This window comes from Pseudophryne corroboree, chromosome 4, assembly GCF_028390025.1.
Source record: "Pseudophryne corroboree isolate aPseCor3 chromosome 4, aPseCor3.hap2, whole genome shotgun sequence".
NCBI classification, from domain to species: domain Eukaryota; kingdom Metazoa; phylum Chordata; class Amphibia; order Anura; family Myobatrachidae; genus Pseudophryne; species Pseudophryne corroboree.
The window spans coordinates 465,138,367-465,152,122 of record NC_086447.1 but is presented as its reverse complement, the minus strand read 5'-3'; the positions used below and the strand labels follow the sequence as shown (position 1 = coordinate 465,152,122).

At 48.7% G+C, this 13,756-nt stretch overlaps 1 protein-coding gene across 2 annotated transcripts in view; it reads left to right on the top strand.

The window, feature by feature from the left end:
* The window catches only part of FBXL4 (F-box and leucine rich repeat protein 4), a 93,095-nt gene that overhangs the window by 64,329 nt on the left and 15,010 nt on the right, over positions 1–13,756 (top strand). The gene's annotated exons all lie outside the window — the stretch shown is intronic.

Below are 13,756 nucleotides of genomic sequence, written 5' to 3'. Positions count from 1 at the left end.
AATTAGTGAGGGTTTTACGATCAATGCTCAGATGCATGCCTTTACCTTAATCATTGCTAAAGCCAGTGATTCCCAAACTCTGTCCTCAAGTGTCCCTAACAGTCCAGGTTTAAAGGAAATCCATGTCTAAACACATTGACTGAGGTGCTTATTTAGTCAGCTGTGCCGAGCATGGTTATCCTTAAAGCCTTGAGGACTGAGTTTGGGATCCTCTCCTGTAAGCAAGAGGCAAGAGCAACAGATCTGCAATTTATCTGTGCATCTTGAATCATGAAAGAAAGGTTGTTATGGCTCTGGGCAGATTTGCATCTTTGAGCAATTCATAGCCTTTATTATGTGTGGACCCACTTGTTGTTTGTGCAGTGTATAGTGTGACTGGTAACTGTTCAACCCTGCTCATCCATGAAATGGCAAGCTGAAAATGGCATTCCCATTCCTGAATGGTAGAGTATGCAATCAGTTTGTCAGCATTTAGAATATCAACACCAGACTGCATACATGGTCTGAATTTTGACATTAACAACATCAACACAGAGTGTCACCATTATCAGAATTTTGACTTTTATGACTATCGACACACCATTTTAAAGTAAGGGTTAGACATCCATTATGGTACAGACAGGTTACTACTGCGCATGCGTGTGTACCGCAATGCGCATGCGCTTCATACGGGTACAAAGTGGTTCGTTGCTGGGCGATGGAGTTAACGAAGAATCCATTCGCACAGCCGATTGCAAGGAGATTGACAGGGAGAGGGGGGCGTTTATGGGTGTCAACTGACCGTTTTCAGGGAGTGTTTGGAAAAATGTAGGCGTGTCCAAGCGTTTGCTGGGCGGGTGTCTGACGTCAATTCCGGGACCAAAAAGACTGAAGTGATTGCAAGGGCTGAGTAAGTCCAGAGCTACTCGGAAACTGCAAAAAACGTATTTGTCCCGCTCGGCCGCACAGACGTTCGCACACTTGCAAAGCGAAAACACACTCCCCCGTGGGCGGCAACTATGCGTTTGCACGGCTGCTAAAAGCTAGCGAGCGATCAACTCTGAATGACCCCCCAATATCCATCTGCATTCAGTGCTGAAGGAACAGCTGAGGCACTTTGAACGAGATGTAATGAAGTCTGAGAAAGGGGCAATCATGTACAAGGTATGGTTTAGCCTTGTACATGATTGTCCCTTTAACAAAACGTCCGAGTTCGGCTGGTATTCCGCACAGCCGCCAAACTCTGCCTTCATTACATCCCTGCCTTTGTCTCTGGAAGGCAGGACCTGGTGGGAGATTCATACTACCTACAACACCCAGGGCCCCATTTAGAATTGGATGTGTTTGCACACTGAACCTATGCAGAAAAGATATACACAGAAAATAAGATTTTACTCACCGGTAAATCTATTTCTCGTAGTCCGTAGTGGATGCTGGGTACTCCGTAAGGACCATGGGGAATAGACGGGCTCCGCAGGAGACTGGCCACTCTAAAGAAAAGATTAGATACTACATCTGGTGTGCACTGGCTCCTCCCTCTATGCCCCTCCTCCAGACCTCAGTTAGGGAAACTGTGCCCGGAAGAGCTGACATTACTAGGAAAGGATTTGGAATCCAGGGTAAGACTCATACCAGCCACACCAATCACACCGTACAACTTGTGATAATTATACCCTGTTAACAGTATGAACAACAACTGAGCCTCATTAAACTGATGGCTCAGAACAAAAAACCCTATAGTTAAGCAATAACTATATACAAGTATTGCCGAATTCCGCACTTGGGACGGGCTCCCAGAATCCACTACGGACTACGAGAAATAGATTTACCGGTGAGTAAAATCTTATTTCTCTAACGTCCTAAGTGGATGCTGGGGACTCTGTAAGGACCATGGGGATTAGCGGCTCCGCAGGAGACTGGGCACATCTAAAGAAAGCTTTAGGACTAGCTGGTGTGCACTGGCTCCTCCCCCTTTGACCCTCCTCCAAGCCTCAGTTAGATTTCTGTGCCCGAACGAGAAGGGTGCACACTAGGTGGCTCTCCTGAGCTGCTTAGTGAAAAGTTAGTTTTAGGTTTTTTATGTTCAGTGAGTCCTGCTGGCAACAGGCTCACTGCATCGAGGGACTAAGGGGAGAAGAAGCGAACTCACCTGCGTGCAGAGTGGATTGGGCTTCTTAGGCTACTGGACATTAGCTCCAGAGGGACGATCACAGGCCCAGCCTGGATGGGTCCCAGAGCCGCGCCGCCGGCCCCCTTACAGAGCCAGAAGCCTGAAGAGATCCGGAAAATCGGCGGCAGAAGACGTCCTGTCTTCAAAAAGGTAGCGGACCGCAGCTGTGCGCCATTGCTCTCAGCACACTTCACTCTCCGGTCACTGAGGGTGCAGGGCGCTGGGTGGGGGCGCCCTGAGACGCAATAAAAATACCTTAAATGGCAAAAGATGCATCACATATAGCTCCTGGGCTATATGGATGCATTTAACCCATGCCAAAAATACACAAAAAACGGGAGATAAGGCCGCCGATAAGGGGGCGGAGCCTATCTCCTCAGCACACTGGCGCCATTTTCCCTCACAGCTTCGTTGGAGGGAAGCTCCCTGTCTCTCCCCTGCAGTCACTACACTACAGAAAGGGTTAAATAAAGAGAGGGGGACACTAATTAGGCGCAGTATAAACAATACAGCAGCTATAAGGGGAAAAACACTTATATAAGGTTATCCCTGTATATATATAGCGCTCTGGTGTGTGCTGGCAAACTCTCCCTCTGTCTCCCCAAAGGGCTAGTGGGGTCCTGTCCTCTATCAGAGCATTCCCTGTGTGTGTGCTGTATGTCGGTACGTTGGTGTCGACATGTATGAGGAGAAAAATGATGTGGAGACGGAGCAAATTGCCTGTAATAGTGATGTCACCCCCTAGGGGGTCGACACCTGAGTGGATGAACTGTTGGAAGAATTACGTGACAGTGTCAGCTCTGTATAAAAGACAGTGGTTGACATGAGACAGCCGGCTACTCAGCTTGTGCCTGTCCAGACGTCTCATAGGCCGTCAGGGGCTCTAAAGCGCCCGTTACCTCAGATGGCAGATATAGACACCGACACGTATACTGACTCCAGTGTCGACGGTGAAGAGACAAATGTGACTTCCAGTAGGGCCACACGTTACATGATTGAGGCAATGAAAAATGTTTTACACATTTCTGATAATACGAGTACCACCAAAAAGGGGTATTATGTTCGGTGAGGAAAAACTACCTGTAGTTTTCCTGAATCTGAGAAATTAAATGAGGTGTGTGATGATGCGTGGGTTTCCCCCGATAACAACTGATAAAAATGTTATTGGCATTATATCCTTTCCCGCCAGAGGTTAGGGTGCGTTGGGAAACACCCCCTAGGGTGGATAAAGCGCTCACACGCTGGTAAGAACAAGGGCTCTACCCTCTCCTGAGATGGCCGCCCTTAAGGATCCTGCTGATAGAAAGCAGGAGGATATCCTAAAATGTATTACACACATACTGGTGTTATACTGCGACCAGCAATCGCCTCAGCCTGGATGTGCAGTGCTGGGTTGGCGTGGTCGGATTCCCTGACTGAAAATATTGTTACCTTAGATAGGGACAGTATATTATTGCCTATAGAGCATTTTAAAGATGCATTTCTATATATGCGTGATGCACAGCGGAATATCTGCCGACTGGCATCAAGTCTAAGTGCGTTGTCCATTTCTACCAGTAGAGGGTTATGGACACGTCAGTGGTCAGGTGATGCGTATTCCAAACGGCATTTGGAAATATTGCCTTATTAAGGGGAGGAGTTATTTGGGGTCGGTCTTTCAGACCTGGTGGCCACGGCAACAGCTGGGAAATCCACGTTTGTACCCCAGGTCGCCTCTCATCATGAGAAGACGCCGTATTATCAGGCGCAGTCTTTTCGTGGACAAGCGGGCAAAAGGTTCCTCTTTTCTGCCCCGTGACAGAGGGAGAGGAAAAAGGCTGCAGAAATCAGCCAGTTCCCAGGAACAGAAACCCTCTCCCGCCTCTGCCAAGCCCTCAGTAGGACGCTGGGGCTTTACAAGCAGAATCAGGCACGGTGGGGGGCCCGTCTCAATGAATTTCAGCGCGCAGTGGGCTCACTCGCAAGTAGACCCCTGGATCCTTCAGGTGATACTCAGGGGTACAAATTAGAATTCGAGACGTCTCCCCCTCGCCGTTTCCTAAAGTCGGCTTTACCAATGTCTCCTTCTGACAGGGAGATAGTTTTGGAAGCCATTCACAAGCTGTATTCCCAGCAGGTGATAATCAAGGTACCCCTCCTGCAACAGGGAACAGGGTATTATTCCACACTGTTGTGGTACCAAAGCCGGACGGCTTGGTGAGACCGATTATAAATCTAAAATCTTTGAACACTTACATACAGAGGTTCAAATTCAAGATTGAGTCACTTAGAGCAGTGATTGCGAACCTGGAAGAAGGGGACTACATGATGTCTCGGGACATCAAGGATGCTTACCTTCATGTAAAAAATGTACCCTTCTCATCAAGGGTACCTCCGGTTTATGGTACAGAACTGTCACTATCAGTTCAGACGCTGCCGTATGGATGGTCCACGGCACCCCGGGTCTTTACCAAGGTAATGGCCGAAATGATGATATTCTTTCGAAGGAAGGGAATATTAGTTATCCCTTACTTGGACGATTCCCTGATAAGGGTAAGATCCAGGGAACAGTTGGAGGTCGGTGTAGCACTATCTCAGGTAGTGTTGCGGCAGCACGATTGGATTCTCAATATTCCAAAATCGCAGCTGGTTCCGACGACTTGTCTTCTGTTCCTAGGGATGATCCTGGACACAGTCCAGAAAAAGGTGTTTCTCCCGGAGGAGAAAGCCAGGGAGTTATCCGAGATAGTCAGGAACCTCCTAAAACCGAGCCAAGTCTCAGTGCATCAATGCACAAGGGTTCTGGGTATAATGGTGGCTTCCTACGAAGCAATCCCATTCGGCAGATTCCACGCAAGAACTTTCCAGTGGGACCTGCTGGACAAATGGTCCGGGTCGCATCTTCAGATGCATCAGCGGATAACCCTGTCACCAAGGACAAGGGTGTCCCTCCTGTGGTGGTTGCAGAGTGCTCATCTTCTAGAGGGCCGCAGATTCGGCATTCAGGACTGGGTCCTGGTGACCACGGATGCCAGCCTGCGAGGCTGGGGAGCAGTCACACAGGGAAGGAATATCCAGGGCTTATAGTCTAGCCTGGAGACGTCACTTCACATAAATATCCTAAAGCTAAGGGCCATTTACAATGCTCTAAGCTTAGCAAGACCTCTGCTTCAAGGTCAGCCGGTGTTGATCCAGTCAGACAACATCACGGCAGTCACCCACGTAAACAAACAAGGGTGGCACAAGAAGCAGGAGGGCAATGGCAGAAGCTGCAAGGATTTTTCGCTGGGCGGAAAACCATGTGATAGCACTGTCAGCAGTATTCATTCCGGGAGTGGACAACTGGGAAGTAGACTTCCTCAACACGACCTCCACCCGGGAGAGTGGGGACTTCACCCAGAAGTCTTCCACATGATTATAAACCGTTGGGAAAAACTCGACAGGAATTGCGCCAGGTCAAGGGACCCTCAGGCAATAGCTGTAGACGCTCTGGTAACACCGTGGGTGTACCAGTCAGTGTATGTGTTCCCTCCTCTACCTCTCATACCCAAGGTACTGAGATTGATAAGATGGAGAGGAGTAAGCACTATATTCGTGGCTCCGGATTGGCCAAGAAGGAATTGGTAACCGGAACTTCAAGAGATGCTCACGGAGGATCCGTGGCCTCTACCTCTAAGAAGGGACCTGCTCCAGCATGGACCCTGTCTGTTCCAAGACTTACCGCGGCTGCGTTTGACGGCATGGCGGTTGAACGCCGGATCCTGAAGGAAAAAAGGCATTCCGGATGAAGTCATCCCTATCCTGATCAAAGCCAGGAAGGATGTAACCGCAAAACATTATCACCGCATTTGGCGAAAATATGTTGCGTGGTGCGAGGCCAGTAAGGCCCGACGGAGGAAATTCAACTGGGTCGATTCCTACATTTCCTGCAAACAGGAGTGTCTATGGGCCTGAAATTGGGGTCCATTAAGGTTCAAATTTCGGCCCTGTCAATTTTCTTCCAAAAAGAACTAGCTTCAGTCCCTGAAGTTCAGACGTTTGTAAAAGGGGTACTGCATATACAGCCTCCTTTTGTGCCTCCAGTGGCACTTTGGGATCTCAATGTAGGTTTTGGTTTCCAAAAGTCACATTGGGTTGAACCACTTAAATCTGTGGAGTTAAAATATCTCACATGGAAAGTGGTCATGCTGTTGGCCCTGGCCGGGGCCAGGCGCGTGTCAGAATTGGCAGCTTTATCCTGTAAAAGCCCTTATCTGATTTTCCATTCGGACAGGGGGAATTGAGGACTCGTCCTCAGTTTCTCCCTAAGGTGGTTTCAGCGTTTCACCTGAACCAACCTATTGTGGTGCCTGCGGCTACTAGGGACTTGGAGGACTCCAAGTTGCTAGATGTTGTCAGGGCCCTGAAAATATCCAGGACGGCTGGAGTCAGGAAAACTGACTCGCTGTTTATCCTGTATGCACCCAACAAGCTGGGTGCTCCTGCTTCTAAGCAGACTATTGCTCGTTGGATTTGTAGTACAATTCAGCTTGCACATTCTGTGGCAGGCCTGCCACAGCCAAAAAATCTGTAAATGCCCACTCCACAAGGAAGGTGGGCTCCTCTTGGGCGGTTGCCCGAGGGGTCTCGGCTTTACAACTTTGCCGAGCAGCTACTTGGTCAGGAGCAAATACGTTTGTAAAATTCTACAAAATTGATACCCTGGCTGAGGAGGACCTGGAGTTTCTCTCAATTGGTGCTGCAGAGTCATCCGCACTCTCCCGCCCGTTTGGGAGCTTTGGTATAATCCCCATGGTCCTTACGGAGTCCCCAGCATCCACTTAGGACGTTAGAGAAAATAAGAATTTACTTACCGATAATTCTATTTCTCATAGTCCGTAGTGGATGCTGGGCGCCCATCCCAAGTGCGGATTGTCTGCAATACTGGTACATAGTTATTGTTACCAAAAAGATCGGGTTATTGCTGTAGTGAGCCATCTTTTCTAGAGGCTCCTCTGTTATCATGCTGTTAACTGGGTTCAGATCACAAGTTATACGGTGTGATAGGTGTGGCTGGTATGAGTCTTACCCGGGATTCAAGATCCTTCCTTATTGTGTACGCTCGTCCGGGCACAGTATCCTAACTGAGGCTTGGAGAAGGGTCATAGGGGGAGGAGCCAGTGCACACCAGCTAGTCCTAAAGCTTTCTTTAGATGTGCCCAGTCTCCTGCGGAGCCGCTAATCCCCATAGTCCTTACGGAGTCCCCAGCATCCACTACGGACTATGAGAAATAGAATTATCGGTAAGTAAATTCTTATTTTTCTCTGACGTCCTAGTGGATGCTGGGTACTCCGTAAGGACCATGGGGATTATACCAAAGCTCCCAAACGGGCGGGAGAGTGCGGATGACTCTGCAGCACCGAATGAGCAAACTCAAGGTCCTCCTCAGCCAGGGTATCAAACTTGTAGAATTTTGCAAACGTGTTTGATCCCGACCAGGTAGCAGCTCGGCAAAGTTGTAAAGCCGAGACCCCTCGGGCAGCCGCCCAAGAAGAGCCCACCTTCCTCGTGGAATGGGCTTTGACTGATTTAGGATGCGGCAGTCCAGCCGCAGAATGTGCAAGTTGAATCGTGCAACAGATCCAGCGAGCAATAGTCTGCTTTGAAGCAGGAGCACCCAGCTTGTTGGGTGCATGCAGGATAAACAGCGAGTCAGTTTTTCTGACTAGCCGTCCTGGAAACATAGATTTTCAGGCCCCGGACTACATCCAGCAACTTGGAAGCCTCCAAGTCCCGAGTAGCCGCAGGCACCACAATAGGTTGGTTCAAATGGAACGCTGATACCACCTTAGTGAGAAATTGGGGACGAGTCCTCAATTCTGCCCTGTCCATATGGAAGATCAGATAGGGGCTTTTGCATGACAAAGCCGCCAATTCTGACACACGCCTAGCCGAAGCCAAGGCCAAAAGCATGACCACTTTCCACGTGAGATATTTCAACTACACGGTCTGAAGTGGCTCAAACCAATGTGATTTTAGGAAATCCAACACAACGTTGAGATCCCAAGGTGCCACTGGGGGCACAAAAGGGGGCTGAATATGCAGCACTCCCTTAACAAACGTCTGAACTTCAGGCAGTGAAGCCAGTTCTTTTTGAAAGAAAATAGACAGGGCCGAAATCTGGACTTTAATGGATCCCAATTTTAGGCCCATAGTCACTCCTGACTGTAGGAAGTGCAGAAATCGACCCAGCTGAAATTCTTCTGTCGGGGCCTTCATAGCCTCACACCAAGCAACATATTTTCGCCATATGCGGTGATAATGTTTTGCTGTCACATCCTTCCTAGCTTTTATCAGCGTAGGAATGACTTCAACCGGAATGCCCTTTTCCATCAGGATCGGCGTTCAACCGCCGTGCCGTTAAACGCAGCAGCGGTAAGTCTTGGAACAGACAGGGCCCCTGCTGTAGCAGGTCCTGTCTGAGAGGCAGAGGCCAAGGGTCCTCTGAGATCATTTCTTGTAGTTCCGGGTACCAAGTCCTTCTTGGCCAATCCAGAACTATGAGTATAGTTCTTACTCCTCTTTCTTATTATCCTCAGTACCTTTGGTATGAGAGGAAGAGGAGGGAACACGTAAACCGACTGGTACACCCACGGTGTCACTAGAGCGTACACAGCTATCGCCTGAGGGTCCCTTGACCTGGCGCAATATCTTTTTAGCTTTTTGTTGAGGCGGGACGCCATCATGTCCACCTGTGGCCTTTCCCAACGATTTACAATCAGCTGGAAGACTTCTGGATGAAGTCCCCACTCTCCCGGGTGGAGGTCGTGCCTGCTGAGGAAGTCTGCTTCCCAGTTGTCCACTCCCGGAATGAACACTGCTGACAGTGCTATCACGTGATTTTCCGCCCATCGGAGAATCCTTGTGGCTTCTGCCATCGCCATCCTGCTTCTTGTGCCGCCCTGTCGGTTTACATGGGCGACCGCCGTGATGTTGTCTGACTGAATCAGCACCGGCTGGTTTTGAAGCAGGGGTTTTGCCTGACTTAGGGCATTGTAAATGGCCCTTAGTTCCAGAATGTTTATGTGTAGGGAAGCTTCCTGACTCGACCATTGTCCTTGGAAGTTTCTTCCCTGGGTGACTGCCCCCCAACCTCGGAGGCTTGCATCCGTGGTCACCAGGACCCAGTCCTGTATGCCGAATCTGCGGCCTTCGAGTAGATGAGCACTTTGCAGCCACCACAGCAGAGACACCCTGGCCCTCGGGGACAGGGTGATCAGCCGATGCATCTGAAGATGCGATCCGGACCACTTGTCTAACAGATCCCACTGAAAGATCCGTGCATGGAACCTGCCGAATGGAATTGCCTCGTAAGAAGCTACCATCTTTCCCAGGACTCGCGTGCAGTGATGCACCGACACCTGTTTTGGTTTTAGGAGGTCTCTGACCAGAGATGACAACTCCTTGGCCTTCTCCTCCGGGAGAAACACCTTCTATTCTGTGTCCAGAATCATACCCAGGAACAGCAGACGCGTCGTAGGAACCAGCTGCGACTTCGGGATATTCAGAATCCAGCCGTGCTGTTGTAGTACTTCCTGAGATAGTGCTACTCCGACCAACAACTGCTCCCTGGACCTCGCCTTTATAAGGAGATCGTCCAAGTACGGGATAATTATCACTCCCTTCTTTCGAAGGAGTATCATCAATTCGGCCATTACTTTGGTAAATACCCTCGGTGCCGTGGACAGACCAAACGGCAACGTCTGGAATTGGTAATAGCAGTCCTGTACCACAAAACGTAGGTACACCTGGTGAGGTGGGTAAATGGGGACATGTAGGTAAGCATCCCTGATGTCCAGTGATACCATGTAATCCCCCTCTTCCAGGCTTGCAATAACCGCCCTGAGCGATTCCATTTTGAACTTGAACTTCCTTATATAAGTGTTCAAGGATTTCAAATTTAGAATGGGTCTCATCGAACCTCTGGTTTCGGTACCACAAACATTGTGGAATAGTAACCCCGTCCCTGTTGAAGGAGGGGAACTTTGATTATCACCTGCTGGAGGTACAGCTTGTGAATTGCCGCCAGTACTACCTCCCGGTCCTGGGGAGTAGCTGGCAAGGCTGATTTGAGGTAACGGCGAGTGGGAGACGTCTCGAATTCCAGCTTGTATCCCTGAGATACCACTTGTAGAACCCAGAGATCCACCTGTGAGCGAACCCACTGGTCGCTGAAGTTCCGGAGACGGGCCCCCACCGCACCTGGCTCCACATGTGGAGCCCCAGCATCATGCGGTGGACTTAGTGGAAGCAGGGGAGGATTTTTGTTCCTGGGAACTGGCTGTATGGTGCAGCTTTTTCCCTCTACCCCTGCCTCTGGGCAGAAAGGACGCGCCTCTAACCCGCTTGCCTTTCTGAGGCCGAAAGGACTGTACTTGATAATACGGTGCTTTCTTAGGCTGTGAGGGAACCTGAGGTAAAAAAGTCGACTTCCCAGCTGTTGCTGTGGATACGAGGTCCGAAAGACCATCCCCAAACAATTCCTCACCCTTTATAAGGCAAAATTTCCATGTGCCTTTTAGAATCAGCATCACCTGTCCACTGCCTAGTCCATAATACTCTCCTGGCAGAAATGGACATCGCATTAATTCTAGATGCCAGCCGGCAAATGTCCCTCTGTGCATCTCTCATATATGACTACGTCTTTAATATGCTCTATGGTTAGCAATATAGTGTCCCTGTCAAGGGAATCAATGTTATCAGACAGGGAATCAGACCACGCTGCTGCAGCACTGCACATCCATGCTGAAGCAATAGCAGGTCTCAGTATAGTACCTGAGTGTGTATACACAGACTTCAGGATAGCCTCCTGCTTTCTATCTGCAGGCTCCTTTAAGGCGGCCGTATCCTGAGACGGCAGTGCCACCTTTTTTGATAAGCGTGTGAGCGCCTTGTCCACCTTAGGGGATGTCTCCCAGCGTAACCTATCCGTTGGCGGGAAAGGGGACGCCATTAGTAACCGCTTAGAAATTACTAGTTTCTTATCTGGGGAACCCCACGCTTCTTCACACAATTCGTTTAACTCATCAGATGGGGGAAAAGTCACTGGCTGCTTTTTCTCCCCAAACATAATACCCTTTTTTGTGGTAACCGGGTTAATGTCAGAAATGTGCAACACATTTTTCATTGCCGTAATCATGCATCGGATGGCCCTAGTGGATTGTATATTTGTCTCATCCTCGTCGACACTGGAGTCAGACTCCGTGTCGACATCTGTGTCTGCCATCTGAGGTAGCGGGCGTTTTTGAGCCCCTGACGGCCTCTGAGATGCCTGGGAAGGCGCGGGCTGAGATGCCGGCTGTCCCAAAGCTGCGTCATCTAACCTTTTATGCAAGGAGTTGACACTGTCGGTTAATACCTCCCACATATCCATCCACTCAGGTGTCGGCCCCGCAGGGGGCGACATCACACTTATCGGCACCTGCTCCGCCTCCACGTAAGCGTCCTCATCAAACATGTCGACACAGCAGTACCGACACTCCGCACACACACACAGGGAATGCTCTGACTGAGGACAGGACCCCACAAAGTCCTTTGGGGAGACAGAGAGAGTATGCCAGCACACACCACAGCGCTATATAATCAGGGATTTACACTAACAAAAGCGATTTTCCCTATAGCTGCTTTATATATTATATATATATATATATATATATATATATATATATATATATATATATATATATATATATATATATATATATATATATATATGTATGTATATGTGTGTGTGTGTGTGTTTTGCGCCTAAATTTAGTGCCCCCCCTCTCTTTTTTACCGTTGATGTCTGGAAACTGCAGGGGAGAGCCTGGGGAGCTGTCTTCCAGCGGAGCTGTGAAGAGAAAATGGCGCCGGTGTGCTGAGGAAGATAGCCCCGCCCCCTTCTCGGCTGGCTTCTCCCGCTTTTTTATCTGTATAATGGCGGGGAATTATGCACATATACAGCTTAAAAGCTGTATTATGTGTCAATTAGCCATGTAAGGTACTCTAATTGCTGCCCAGGGCGCCCCCCCCCCCCCCCCCCAGCGCCCTGCACCCATCAGTGACCGGAGTGTGTGGTGTGCATAGGGAGCAATGGCGCACAGCTGCAGTGCTGTGCGCTACCTTAATGAAGACCGAAGTCTTCAGCCGCCGATTTCCTCCGGTTTCTTCCGTCTTCTGGCTCTGCAAGGGGGACGGCGGCGCGGCTCCGGGAACGGACGATCGAGGTCGGGCCCTGTGTTCGATCCCTCTGGAGCTAATGGTGTCCAGTAGCCTAGAAGCACAAGCTAGCTGCAAGCAGGTAGGTTTGCTTCTCTCCCCTAAGTCCCACGTAGCAGTGAGTCTGTTGCCAGCAGATCTCACTGAAAATAAAAAACCTAACAAATACTTTTCTTTCTAGGAAGCTCAGGAGAACCCCTAGAGTGCATCCAGCTCTGGCCGGGCACAGATTGTAACTGAGGTCTGGAGGAGGGGCATAGAGGGAGGAGCCAGTGCACACCAGATGTAGTACCTAATCTTTTCTTTAGAGTGCCTAGTCTCCTGCGGAGCCCGTCTATTCCCCATGGTCCTTACGGAGTACCCAGCATCCACTAGGACGTCAGAGAAAGTGGAGTCAGACATATCTCAAGATACATAGGATCTAAAAACAGTTTTCATGCCAGGCATCCATCAGGCATGTAAGTGTTTATACCTATGTATATACAGTATGTGACTTCTAAAGTCTTGTTACCCTGTGTTTACACCATACAATAATGCATAGGTTATCAAACTCAGTCCTGAGGACCCCAAACAGTGCATGTTTTCCAGGTCTCTTCACAGAATCTCAAATGAAAAAACTAGCTTGTGGATATTTCAAAATGTGGCAGTGAGAAATTATTACACCTGTACACCTGCTGGGTGACCTGCAAAATGTGAACTATTTGGGGTGCTGAGGACAGAGTTTGAGATCACCGCAATAATGTAATGAAGTAATGTTTAGTGATACACAATACAAAACAAAAATGTTTTGACTGCTACTAAATGTAAAAGTTGCAGTTTTTCATATAAATTGTAATTAAATACAAAGGCTCTTCAAATCCAATGGCAGTCTTCTCACCTGCAGTAATCCTAATGAAATTGACAAATAAAAAATGTTAATAGATGGCTGTGACTTGCTATAATTTAGCTGCACTGTATAAATTAAGTACTATCGTCTAGATAAGCAAGCAGCAAATCAAAATATGGTTATCCTCATTGTGTATCATTGCTCCAAGCCTCTGGTACCCAAGATACAACTCCTAAGAGTAGTATTTGGGGAGACATCCACTTCTCATTAAGTCACACTTACATGAACACATACTTACTGTAGTCTGCCTACTCCACCTCTTTAAGGGCAGGTCTACAGTATACAAAAATCTATATACAGATGCATTTTTAGTGGGCATGCACAATACAGGAATGCATGTTATGCAAAAAAAAAAAATAGCATACATCATACTCTAAATGAGGCCTTAAGCCTGATTAAATATTGTGATGTCTTGGTGCTGCCATCCACCAATGTGCTGCACTACATACAGATTTCCCATCCTAGGACTATGACTATACAAAATGGAAATAGTCCTCCAGTG